Genomic DNA, 12,450 nt, shown 5'->3' with positions numbered 1-12,450 from the left:
TCAACGAAACGCACACAAATCTAACACACACACGCGTACGCACACAGAGACGAGGGGTTTGGATAGTTGGATATCCTGTCGATAGTAAGGATTAAGATGCTGCTGCTTCCGGTTTCGTTTCTTCCTGTCGGAGTCCTGGAGTCCGAGTGTCTGGTTTGCTCCTGGATAGAAGTGACAAGTCCTGCGTGGTAACACCTGGGATTGGTCTCTCCGTTTCGGTTACGTCACACTGGGTATTGCCTTACGTTTTCGCGGGGAATCCTGAAGGGAAATCGGGAGAAACAGGATAGGCCGGTATAACCGTGACCAGTTAATAAAGAAGAGATAAGAATAGAAAAGACTAAAATATACAGGGTACACGAAAAAAATCTAGGACCAGACGAATTAACTATATTACGTACAACTGTGACAAAAATACAAAAGAAAACTGATGTGCCTACCAGTGGGATTTAATTGGCAGTAGATTACAAATTCCGAAAGATTGTTTTTGTTTACACTCGATTTCACTGCGAACAACAATAACAAAAACAGCACCTGCCATGCAAACTGGAAAATATGCATTTAATGGAAATAACCTCGGTGAGCACCTTCAAGTTTATTCCACTCTCTGCCCCACTCTCTCCCGCCAACTGCCGCATTCTCCCCACTTTAATGTGTGTGTGGCATTGCCAGCTGTACACAAAGTGCTGGGAAGATTCTAATTAATCACAGGCTTAGTCAATGCCAGATAGCTTCAACTAAGCAGTTGCTAACGTTTTTTTTTGCCAAGTTACTTTCGCTTGATTGACTCATTTGTTATGGCCTGCACTTCTTTGTTCCCGCTTTCTTTGTTTGGGGCTCGCTCTCCCCACAAACACATTCACACACACATTCTCAAAAGAACTAGAACCTGCGTCCGTGTGTCAGTGTCCTTTCTTTGTGTTGGGGTTTATGGCCTCAGCTTTGGGGATCTCTCCCTCTTTCCAGCCAGTTAGCTATCCCGCTCACACACGATGCTGGTCTTCTGCGCCATGGAATTAAAGTCTCTTGACCCCGGGAAATTAAAAGTCCCAACAAGAAGGGGATGGAAAGCTGATTAGCTGAGTCACGTCTATTCCGCTTAATTGATTGGCGATAGGATGAGGTCTCTTCTTACATTTCTCCAGTTCGTTGTGGCGACAACAACCCTGCAGTGTCTTTGTGCGCGGAGGGTACATACATATTTTTGAGCCTGCAATAATGTATTCTACTGGCAAAAGCCAAACTAAACACCCCCAACGCGAGAACCCACCCTCTGCTGCAGCGAGGCGTCGACCCCGACCTGAGGAAATAACAACCTCCCCTTGCTGCCCAGACCCAGTTGTGGATGATTTTGACCTCAATTCGAGCGTTCGGCTCTCGTGTACAAGTGTTTGTCGCTGTCTGCATATTTAACTATCCAAGTGGCACACCCACATTAAAAAATGTATTTTTTGGGGGCTTCAAGAGCAAATAACTTTTAAAAACTTATGGAGGGGCAATCAATTTCCCAGATAGTGACGAAGGCAAGGCGAACAAAGTAAACCGACACAAACAAAAATTACGAGAGTGTGCGGGAGATCAAAGAGCAAATAAAAGACACACGCCAAAAGTGAAGCTGTGAAAATGGAATAAAACTCCAACACCAGGGGTGGCTGCCTTCCAGGGGGAAGGGGGTTCGCTACAGATAACTCGAACAGCCTCAACGTCAACAGCATTTGAGATTTTCCGATGTGCCGCCGCCATTTTGTGGCATAAATATGTGTACCTACACACACTCATGCGGGCGAAACTTTCTTTGTGTGTTTTTTTTCGAAGTGATTCATTGAGTTGGCTTTATGTTTGCTGCCATTTCGCCTATTTATTCTTCAAAACTGAAGGCTCGATAGAATGACGAGGGCATCTTTTGGGCTTTCACACTTTTATTGATTTCACAGCTTGACTTTTCGCAGTGAAGAAACGAGGACGTGCACACAGACATACACTTATACACACACAATCTAATCGGTTTTCTTTTGAACATCGTGGAAAATTTTAAGGCTAAAATCTCAAAAACCCACTTGAAACTTAGCATGCTTTCTGTTTTCCCCTTTAAACTTAACGAAAAACGATCGCGTAGTCTTCTTTTTAAATTATTTTTACTAACCTTTACTTGAGTAATTTCGTATGGCAAATCACGCAAAGGTTCCACGAAATTAGAGCTGGAACAAAAACAGTGTGACCACGTATAGGTCCAAAAAAGATACTGTCTGAACTTTATACTTTTTATACCATTTTAATTTCTTAAATGAATATTAATGGTATTCCATAAATGATTAAATAGTAATACTGCTGTTCCAAAAGAATTAAATTTTGAGAAAATTCAGCAATTCAACAACTACACCACGCATTATGTACCCTTAAATTAATTAGAGAGTATATTTTAATGAAAAAAATTCAAACATCTGTTTGAAAATTCAACTAAAGCGTTCATTTCAAATAGACTGCAAAAAGGCAAAATAATAAATCGTAAAATATTACCTTTACGAAGGAAAAGTAACTATATTTCACAAACTTTTGTTGTTTTATTTTAGAAAATAATTATAAAAAAAGACAGTATTGCGTTTGTTCTTCAAGAATTCATTCATCTCGCTAACATTGATTATTCGCAAACAGGGCCCCAAAATACATGGTTTCTGAAAATAAGAAAATGATTGGTGGCGGGCCTTAACAACTTAGCTGTTCCATAAAAATTCAATTTTCAGAAAACTAAATTTGATTTAAATTTATTGAGTTGCAGAAACATTAAAATACATTAAAGCAGTTACATGGGTCAGCTGCTTAACAATTCATAAATAGCATTTTTTGTTTAATCTTTAAATTCTTAAAATTTATGAGTCGCTCAGGGAATCCCATAAATAAAAATATAAATCCAAACTATTTCCAATTAAAGGTGGCAACGCTGTATGGGAAGGTGTATTTGCTAATGCGGAGGGTGTACTCGCTACTACAATAGGAGGTTAACTCCGATAGTATATTATCGAAATATCGATATCTCCAAAGTCTATCGAATCAGTTCGATTATAATTAGTGTTGAGAATGGTGACGCATAGAAGGAGAGTTGAAAAACGTTCACTGCCCGCCAAATTTAAATATTTGATTTCAATTCACTTCATTAATTATAAAAAACTTTTGGTTTTGGTAGGTTGGGAAATAATTAAAACTAAATTATTTATGTTTATTTGTTTTATTATGAGTACCTCTTAATCTCAAAATGAAAATATTTGTTGCTCTCATATTTACTATGTTAGGTACTTGCAATTAGTAAGTCTATGGATAATTTATTGTATTTACTGGGGATATAATTTTTATCAAAGTCATGATGCCCAACCTATTTTGACCTCATTATACGAATTTAACCATTTCATATATCTTTGCCTGGATCTCGTTAATTTTCCAAAAAAATATTTCTATTTAATTAGAGTTAATTGCTGACACACTAATGAAGGACATAAAGTTTCAATGGCATTCATTTATAGTTATATGGAGCATAATTTTTTTAATTGAAATGACTGATCATTAAGAACCGTTGACAGATATAGTTTAAATATGCCTCTCAGCAACAACATAATCACCCGTGCCCTAGGCCGCACTATCACCTCGTTTGATAAATGTATTTCCCTGGGATTATCAACGCAGTCATCTAGCACAACCCTTTTCCCCAACTCCTTCATTGTTTTCCACACACACACTCGCAGGATAACCATGAAGAACTGGGAAACCGAAGAGAAGAACAATTTAATTAGTGATGACATGTTGCCATTTAATTTTCTTGTAAAAAGCGTAATTAAAAATGTTCGGCTCGCAGCTGGAGCTGCTGAAAGCGTCAAGGTGGAAGGATAAAGTGAAGGTAAAGGATAGGTAAACAAACCCGGAACGATCATATATCGGTAGGTCGGCGATAAATCATATTGCGACTGCCTCCGGCGCATATTAGGCCCTCCTAAACGATGAGATAATCTATGGTCGCAGCGACAACAAAATGCGGCCACCGGCAATAAATTTAGAAAATACAAAACATTCTGACAATTTTCCGTGGCCGTGTGTGCTTGTGTGTGTGTGTTGGTTCGGTTTGTTTGAGACTGTGAGACTATCCTGGCTGCACACATCCAGGACAAAGGCCACAGGACATGCAGGACACAGGACACAGCAGTCACGTCAACACTTTCAACTCTTTGGGCTGCCTTTTGTTTCGCCCTTCGTCGTATCCTTTCGGCAATAAAAATTCCGTTTGCTATTTATCTTGATTGTCCCCAAGTCGCCATCGCTATAGGAATAGTCGCCCAGTCGGTTTATATGCAGGACCTAGTCCGAACTCCGGACACTTCAATGTTGGTCGCCGTCGCGATGCCTGGACATTTTTTGCTTAATGAAATGTACATAAAACTAAATGAAATTAAGTTTGTGGCGTGCTCGTGCCAAGTCCGCTGCCCACTCCACTTCACTTCACTCCGTTCCGTTCCGTTTTCTAAGCCTTAGCTGCGTGTTTATTACCGCGTCGGGCATAAAATGCAAAGCGCCTTTTTCCGCGCTCAAAATGGCCGCCAGCGAACCCTTTTCCTAGAAATCGCTCGCGTCCGTTTCGCATTTAAATTTAAAGCACTCGAAAGGGGGACGGCAGAAAAGCTCATAAAGTCGAAATTAAATAATTTGTCTTCTTAATTTTCAAATAAATTCTTCATCATACGAGAAAAGGGAAAGTCGCGGGCGGGGGAAAAACAATTGTCAGGCACTAAACAGTGAGCAGTGAGCAGTGAGCACCCCTCGGCAGAAGAAAAGCCGACAGGATGATGGCAAGTGAACTCGGCCAGCCAACCAGAAGCGTGGCGAAATCGCAACCAGCATCCCCTCGCATCCGCAGGATAAACACTCGAGAAGTTGCCGGCGGAAGGAGCGTTTTATTAAATTCGACCTACGCCACCCCATGAATATCCTTGGGTCCCATCCTGTTGCCGCCCTCGCGACAGTTTTCGTATTGTATTTTTTAATATGTTTGTTCGTCCGACCGTCTGTCTGTCTCTCAGTCACCCGGCACAAATAATCGTGTACACCATTAATCCTTATTTCACGGCATTGTCCTTCCCCCGCCGACCCCGCTTTGCCCGGCATCCTTGAGCATCCCCTTGCACAAGGACAAGTGGCATGTAAGCGATTATCGCAAGGATATCTGGGGGAGATGCGAGGAAAAACAATAAATGTAAAAATAAATAAAAGGGTGTCAATGACTTTTGATAATAGGAATGATTGTCCAAATATGCTCAAACAATATTCAATGCGAGTGCACTTCGAGAAAGTTGGACTAACATACTTAAAATGTTTTCTTTCAGGAAATGATTTAGGAAACTTATAACCACTATTTCCGGTGTCTGTAAATCAGGATTAGCAAATTGATAATGTTGTTTTAAGGAAATAAAGAAAAAATTAAATTGCAAGCAAAAGAAACATTCAATTTATATCTTAAACGATATATTCCTGCATTAATATGTTTATTTTAAATATGATAGAAATATTATTTATTTATATAAAGCGAACCTATAGTATAAACTATGTTCCAAAAAAATAGTTGCTATTGGTTCTAGAGACCTTCAGCTCACTAGGTAATAATTTATTTAGTTATGATAGAAATATGTTTACAATGGTTGTAGGTTTCCATAAATTTCCATTTTGAAGAGTATAACTTATGAACTTTTGTAAAATATCTACAAATTGTTTTTTTTGCGTAAATCTGTGATAGCTTTATGGCAAAACTTTTGAGTATTTAATATACAAAATAAAATTAAGTATGCAAATATACGCATATTTTCTTTTGCTCATGACACTTATTTTTTCCAGCTATAAGCAATTGCGGTAATTTCCCAGCTATAGCTCAGAATAATTAATTGAGCATAGAAACGCTCACATCTTTCTGACAGTGCTGATGAAATCTCGCTCCAAAAAACCAATAAAGTCCGAAGACAGCTTTCGGCAATCACAAAACGATTTGGCATACACGCACATGCCCCGCTACTCCCCCGCAACTCCACGCATTCGCAGTGTCGGGCGCTGACTCTATATATCTCTCTTGTCCTTTTCAATAGTTTCAGCACGCTTTACGCTTGGCCTAATTGCCGGATCCGGATGAAGCTGCCTGGCTTTTTCCCCCGTCCAGGACCTCCGTCCCCCCCCTTCCCCCCTCACCGCCTCGTCCCTTTGCCGGCATGGAATGTTGGACTTTTCGACATATACAAATTTCGGCTATGCGACGGGGGATTGTGAGCGAAATGAAAAATGACAACGCAGGGTCGTCCGTCGTTGGGAGTCCTTCGTCCAAATGTCGAGTGGAGTGAAGACCGCACGCACTTTCGGCAGCAGGAGCGGAATCAGGACTCTGTGTCGTGTCCTGTCCCCGTGATCCTTTCACTGCATATCCTTTTGATGCTGAGGGTGCGAAACGTTTGAATGCGAAATTAAATGATAAAAGATAGCAGTGACACACGCACAACGCACAACACACACCCCACACCACCACCCACTGAAGGCTGAAGGTCGAGCACCTGTTTTATTAAAAAGCAAATAACAGAATTTCGGGGGGAGGGGGTCGAGGGTTTGGGTGGTGGTGGTGGTGGTGGGGGGAAAAGGAAAAGGACCACCGCAGACAGCGGGGGGCAATGCGTCTGAGGCATTGTTAATAGTCGGATGATGTGGATGATGATGACGACGGTGGTGGCGGCGGCTGCATGTCCTAGATGAGCTGGATGCCCCACCCTCGCCCTCACGTCCTCATTTCATTCACCCCTCGCATATATATTCCGTGCTTGCGGACTGTCAAGTGGTTGGCGTAGCATAATAATTGTGCATATTTGGCTTTTTAATAAAATCTAATCGTCATGGCATCAGGAGCTCATGGACACCCTGAAACAAGGGGTGGCGCACAGTTCAGGGGCAGCAATGAAATTTTAATTAAATTTAGCCAAACAAACCCATCCAGAATGGGGCAAAACAGGGGGATCAAGCGTTCGATATTGATTGAGCACCGCAAATGTCTGGTGCGTTATGAAATATGGCTGCAATGACCAATTACCTCTATTTATGGCCAGCAAATAATCTTCGCTTTTCGCGTAAAATGAGGCAATCGAAGGGGGAATTGATAGATTGACGAGTCTGACAGAAATCCAGGCCAATACAGTCGCACTTCTCTAACTGGGATAATATAGAAATATAAAACTATTATTTTTTAATAGTGAACCCTATTTATTATTTTATAATTTTAAAGAAGTGAGTTGTTTCTTATTTGCTTGATTATATAGGTATGATAAACTATAGAAATTCAAAGTTCATTAAAGATGAAATTTAAAAGGTTAAAGTGTGACTTTTGGTGTAAAGTTTTTCCTCGACAAAAAAATAGTATAACTAATAACAGCTTTAGGCAAAAATTTCAAGACAAATTCCAAATAATTAATTATTGAGTTAGGAAAACTTCATTTTATCATGTTAAAAAGTTTTATTTTAAGAAATTAAAAACAATGGATGCTCTAAAGTTAGTTTTTTGGAAAACTTGATTTTTTTTCGACCTTTTAAAAATATTTCTTAAAGAAGTTCAACTGTGAGACAACATGAAATGCCAAACATGAAACTTTGCGAAATGAAATTCAGTTTTTCTTATCGGGGGGAACCCAACAACCACACCGGATACTGAGGCAAACGTGATGATGCATTTAAGATTCTTCCGATTGGTCATTATTGTCTGGCATTTAATGTTGGCCTCGTCTTCGACGGACGGCGTTTTTGATTGATCTACTCATTGACGTTGCCACTCCATCCACTTGGTCCACTCCATCCTGGTCCTCCTGCTCCTCCCCGTCCACCTGATCCTCCGCCTCTTCCTCTTCTGGAGAAAGAAGGGGCCAGAAGACACAGATGGCGGCAGTCGATAAGCGAAGTGGCAAGCGAGCAAAAAGTGCAATGGCGTTGACAAAATGGATGATGGGGCCCAAGGTTGCACAAATGCATCGCCTTTTTTCGGAGGATCGCGGTTCAAAGGGGCAGCTACCGAACGTCTTGATAGAGTTGTACAGCAAATAGATCGCGGTATTCTCCGATTTTATGATTATTGTCGCAGAAATTACTTATTCCGAGGTCTACAAGGAGGTTTAAGGGAAATCATTAATAAATTGAATTTTCAACCAAAGAAAAAACTATCCCACTCGAGTAAAAAGTTATTAAAAGTGTGGTTCTGTAGAAAGTATGCTACAAAAAAATTGACACGAAGAAATGGAATGCTAGTGCTTTATTGAGTACTCTTAAGTAACCAATTTTTTCCAATGATTATAAAAATTCTGATGTCTTCTCCCCCTCTCATTTGCAGTTCCTCTCTCTTTCTTTCGTCGCTTCCTTCTATTTCTCCGAATAGACGAAACTGATCATCAAAAATGCGCGATGTCCAAAGCGTTTTGCAACTTGCCGCAAACGCAAAGGCAGGAGCAACCACATCGACATCAGCATCTTGCAGTTGCATACCCCGGCGTACACAGGAGGCATTCCCAGACCCCCCTCCCCCTCTACACTGTAAACAATTTTTATTTTTATTGATTATGTATTTGACTTCATTTAAAATATTCAGTGGATACAAACTAATTTTTAAAAGTTTTTTAATGACTATTTTATTAATGTTGTCACAATGTTTGAAACGGTAATGAATTTAACAAGTGCTTTGTCCTCGTTACTAGATTTTTAACTAATTAAAAGGAATTATCCCTTTTTTCATGTCCACTTAGATGAATAACAAAACTAAGAGGAAAGTATATAAACAATTTGTAGAGTGCTTTTATCGACTATTGTAACTATATAATCTAAAGGATTTTCGTAATCGAGAATTTTATCATTATGGTATTTATCAGTGTTCATTTAAATAACAGGACAAGAATACTTACACTTATAGAATAAATACTTCATATTATTTCTCTCTGTGCACCTTCATCCCGTGAGATATGAAGGGACGGGTTGGGGGGTAAACGTTTCCCAGGCCTGGGATCGGGGATCGAAACGATCGTGCGTCATATGAATGCCTCGTGTTTTCTGCAGCTCCTCGTCCGTTGTCAAGAAACAAATTTGGTGGCTACTCGTTCTCGATCTCGTCCGTTCGATCGTTCGATTTGGGAGCAGGATCTGGAATAGTGTGGATGTGGGGGACGGGGGAGGGGGGGAAGGAGGGACTTCGGAGGCAGAGACACAACTGCTAACAACTGCATTCGATGCAAGTTGAAAAGCACCACAGAGAGAGAGACAAAAACAACTTAAAAGCATTTTGCAGTCGAGCCGACGCAAGACTTCATCATCTTTGTAGCTGGAAAATAGGGGGGATGGGGGAGGGGGGGGTCTAAGAGGTGGGTCGAAGAGGTCCGGGGGGCAACAATTTAATGCTGACGATCGCAGTTGTTTGCTCCCCGGCTCGTTTGGCCATTTTGCCGACGCAAGGAGATAAGAAATTTCGCGATTTGCTTGGCAATTGGGAAAAACTAGAAAAGCAACAATTTGATTACCGACACAGAGAAAAAACACGTACATAGCTTCATAAGTCGGTAAGTATTTTATATTTATGTTGTCTTTATCCTTACAGATATCTTTCTAAATATGTAACTTTTTGTAAAAAGCACTTTATGTAGGTTGATTACGACTGCCAAACTATTTTACTATGCAACATGCTTAAATATGTTCATTTTAAATGTAAAATTATGTTTAAGCTAAGTAAAATTTAAATCAAATTTAATTTAATTAATTTAGGGATTATATTAGTACTCAAAAATCATAAGTTTAATGGATCGTTCGATAAATTTTCAAAAAATACTGATCTAGAAATTGACTAGATCTAATGATAGATGTAAAACTAAATCAAGTTTTTCGGTAATTGCATTTTTTGTATTCTTTGAAAAAGTTTCCAATACTGATGGGATTTCAAATATTTCTATGATTAATTAGTGTTTATTATTTATTATTATATTATATATTATTTTTTCGCTGTGCACCCGGTGCGGCTGAATCTTCTACATGTTCTGGTTCTTCCCGAGAACTCGCGGGATAGGAAGAGCGCCTTATCAGTGCGCTGGAGTCCGGGCAAGTCGCTGCCGGATCGTGTCCGATACGGGGGCTTAGGATTCTCGTCCTGCCGCTCGACCTCATCCTCATCCCCATCCGCATCCCCGTACCCATCTGCGTCCCGGCACCCCAGAGATTGGCCATCGGATGGCTTTGTCTTTGTGCCGCCGAGCAACTTGGACGCTGCACGGGTTCGCCGCTGGCGGTGGAGAGCGGCAAAAACGCACCGAATATCAGGGCCAAAGCGGAGCCTGCAAAACAGAAGCGCGCCCGGAATGTGAAAAGTTGGTTCCCATGACTCCATCTCCCTGGGACAAGGCGCTGTTCAAAGACACCGAAATTCATCGTCTCCATCTTCGCTCCATGTAGCTTTTGTTGCCGTTCCCGTTGCCGTTGCCCTGCCCGTTCGTGGGTTTGTCTCTTCCGTCTGCCTCGTTTTGTATTGTATTTGTAGCTCCGGTTTGGGACCCCCATCCCCCAACCCGAACCCGAACCCCTACTCCAGTCCCAGCCCCCAACTATAACCCAACCCCACCCACCGCCGCTCACCTCGCGAGTTGTTCGCTGTTTATCAGCGATTTGGAAGCATTCAACACGCTGTTTGAACTAACATAAAAACATATTGAAACATTTGGCATTGCTGGCGATAAGAAGTGGAGCCCAGGAGGGAGTGGTTCAACGGTTACACGGAGAAAAATGGTAGTAAAATGTTAAAATCAGTATTTTATATAGCTTACATCCTTAATTCGTTAAATATATCAATCAATTACTCGCTTGATCTAGATTCTGTTAAAATACAACTTATATAAATTCTAGGCCTGATGATTTGTTTAATATTGATGGGTAGTAATAGTAAATAAAGTTCACTAGCTTTGCCAAGTATGGAACATAATATGTGAAATGTGAAAAATATTGCTTTTCAAAGGCCTAACCTTTAAAGTTTAAACTTTTAAAAAAATTGAAAACTTATTTAAATCCACAAAAATAATATCACATAGCAAAAGTTGAAGCATTAGTCTACGAGTTGCAAAGTTGAAATGCTTTAATTAAAAGACTTAAATTTGTGAGTAAGTCAGATATATGAAAGTGAATAAAATGTAATTTTCTCTATGAATTCAATACCACATCAATGTTAGGTATTTATTATAAGGTATTTTCTCCCTGTGCAGGAATACTCCGTCTTAAGTAGGCACTTGAGGTGAGAGTGCGATGAGAATTCGACCGGAGATGGGGATTTTCGGATTTGGGAAGGCCTAGCTAGCATACTTCTGTGCGCATCCGCGTATACCTCAAAGCAAATACTTCGAAAACATTTTCATTACTCCAATTTGTCGTCGTCATCTTGGCTGCTTGACGGGTGTCTGGCTCGTTGGCTGATTTGATTGTCCCGGCCGCCATTCATAACTTTCACGGCGGGATGTGGAAAGCGGAAAATCGCAAGCGGCACGCGGCCAACGGGGGAAGGGGGAAGAGGGGCACTGTGTTTACCCGGGTAATGAGCCCGAAATTACCCGTAGTTGCCATGGCAAAAGGCTTTCCACAAACCCTGGCAGTTCATCATACCGTTTGCCGCCGGCACTCCTTTCACCACTTTTTGTGCATTTAATTTGCTCGGTTGTGCAATCCAAAGTTTGTCAAGCTCTTCGGCTGGGCGGGCATTTGACCTTGCGGAATATGCAAAAAAAATATAGTGTCGAACGGAATGCCACAAAATAGAGTTTATTGGTGCAAAATTGATGTTTTTGGCACCCACACACACGGAGGTCAGGTTAAAAAGAGCGAACAATGCGGCAGGAAATATGGGAAAGGGACTTTTCCACCTGCAGCCTGCAATTTATTGAGTGCCATGTTCCCTTGGAATTTGTAAAGTATATTCCAAAGGACCTATTGTGACTAGAACCCTAATCAATAAATTTTAAAAATCAAAATAAAAGCAAAGTTGATGTTGTTAAATGCTACATTGCATTGAATAGGGATATTTATCCGCGTCTTAGTTTTATAAATAGCTTATTATTTATTTATTTTATTTATTTGTTATAACTAACAAATTTATTTGCAACAGTGTAGGTTATATTTTATTAAAGTTATTACTGTTATTAACTAGTTTTATAGCTGAAATTTTTGTATAATTTTGAATTACTTAAGCCTCTCTTTTCTGTATAAAACTTATTTGCGTATTTAAATGTAAGGTGGTCTAAAAGTTTAAAGTTTGTTTAAATTTGAATAAGACGCTCACTTCCAAAATCAAAATATTTCTTTTAAGGATCATACCACTACCTACTAAGTAGACTTATTAAATAACACTTACTGATTAGATTACCAACTTAAAACGCAACCCTAAAG

At 40.2% G+C, this 12,450-nt stretch overlaps 1 long non-coding RNA gene across 1 annotated transcript; it reads right to left on the bottom strand.

The window, feature by feature from the left end:
* Nucleotides 1–39: 39 nt before the first annotated feature.
* On the bottom strand, nt 40–2,234 carry LOC108049468. Its single transcript, XR_001769545.1, has 2 exons — nt 2,144–2,234; nt 40–261 (listed from the first exon to the last, which is right to left on the bottom strand). It is a non-coding gene; the product is annotated as an uncharacterized LOC108049468 (long non-coding RNA).
* Between the last annotated feature and the right edge of the window lie 10,216 nt (nt 2,235–12,450).

This window comes from Drosophila rhopaloa, unplaced genomic scaffold (genome assembly GCF_018152115.1).
Source record: "Drosophila rhopaloa isolate 14029-0021.01 unplaced genomic scaffold, ASM1815211v1 contig_115, whole genome shotgun sequence".
Lineage (NCBI taxonomy): Eukaryota > Metazoa > Arthropoda > Insecta > Diptera > Drosophilidae > Drosophila > Drosophila rhopaloa.
The sequence above is the reverse complement of the archived record's forward strand: the minus strand, read 5'-3'. Positions and strand labels throughout refer to the sequence as shown.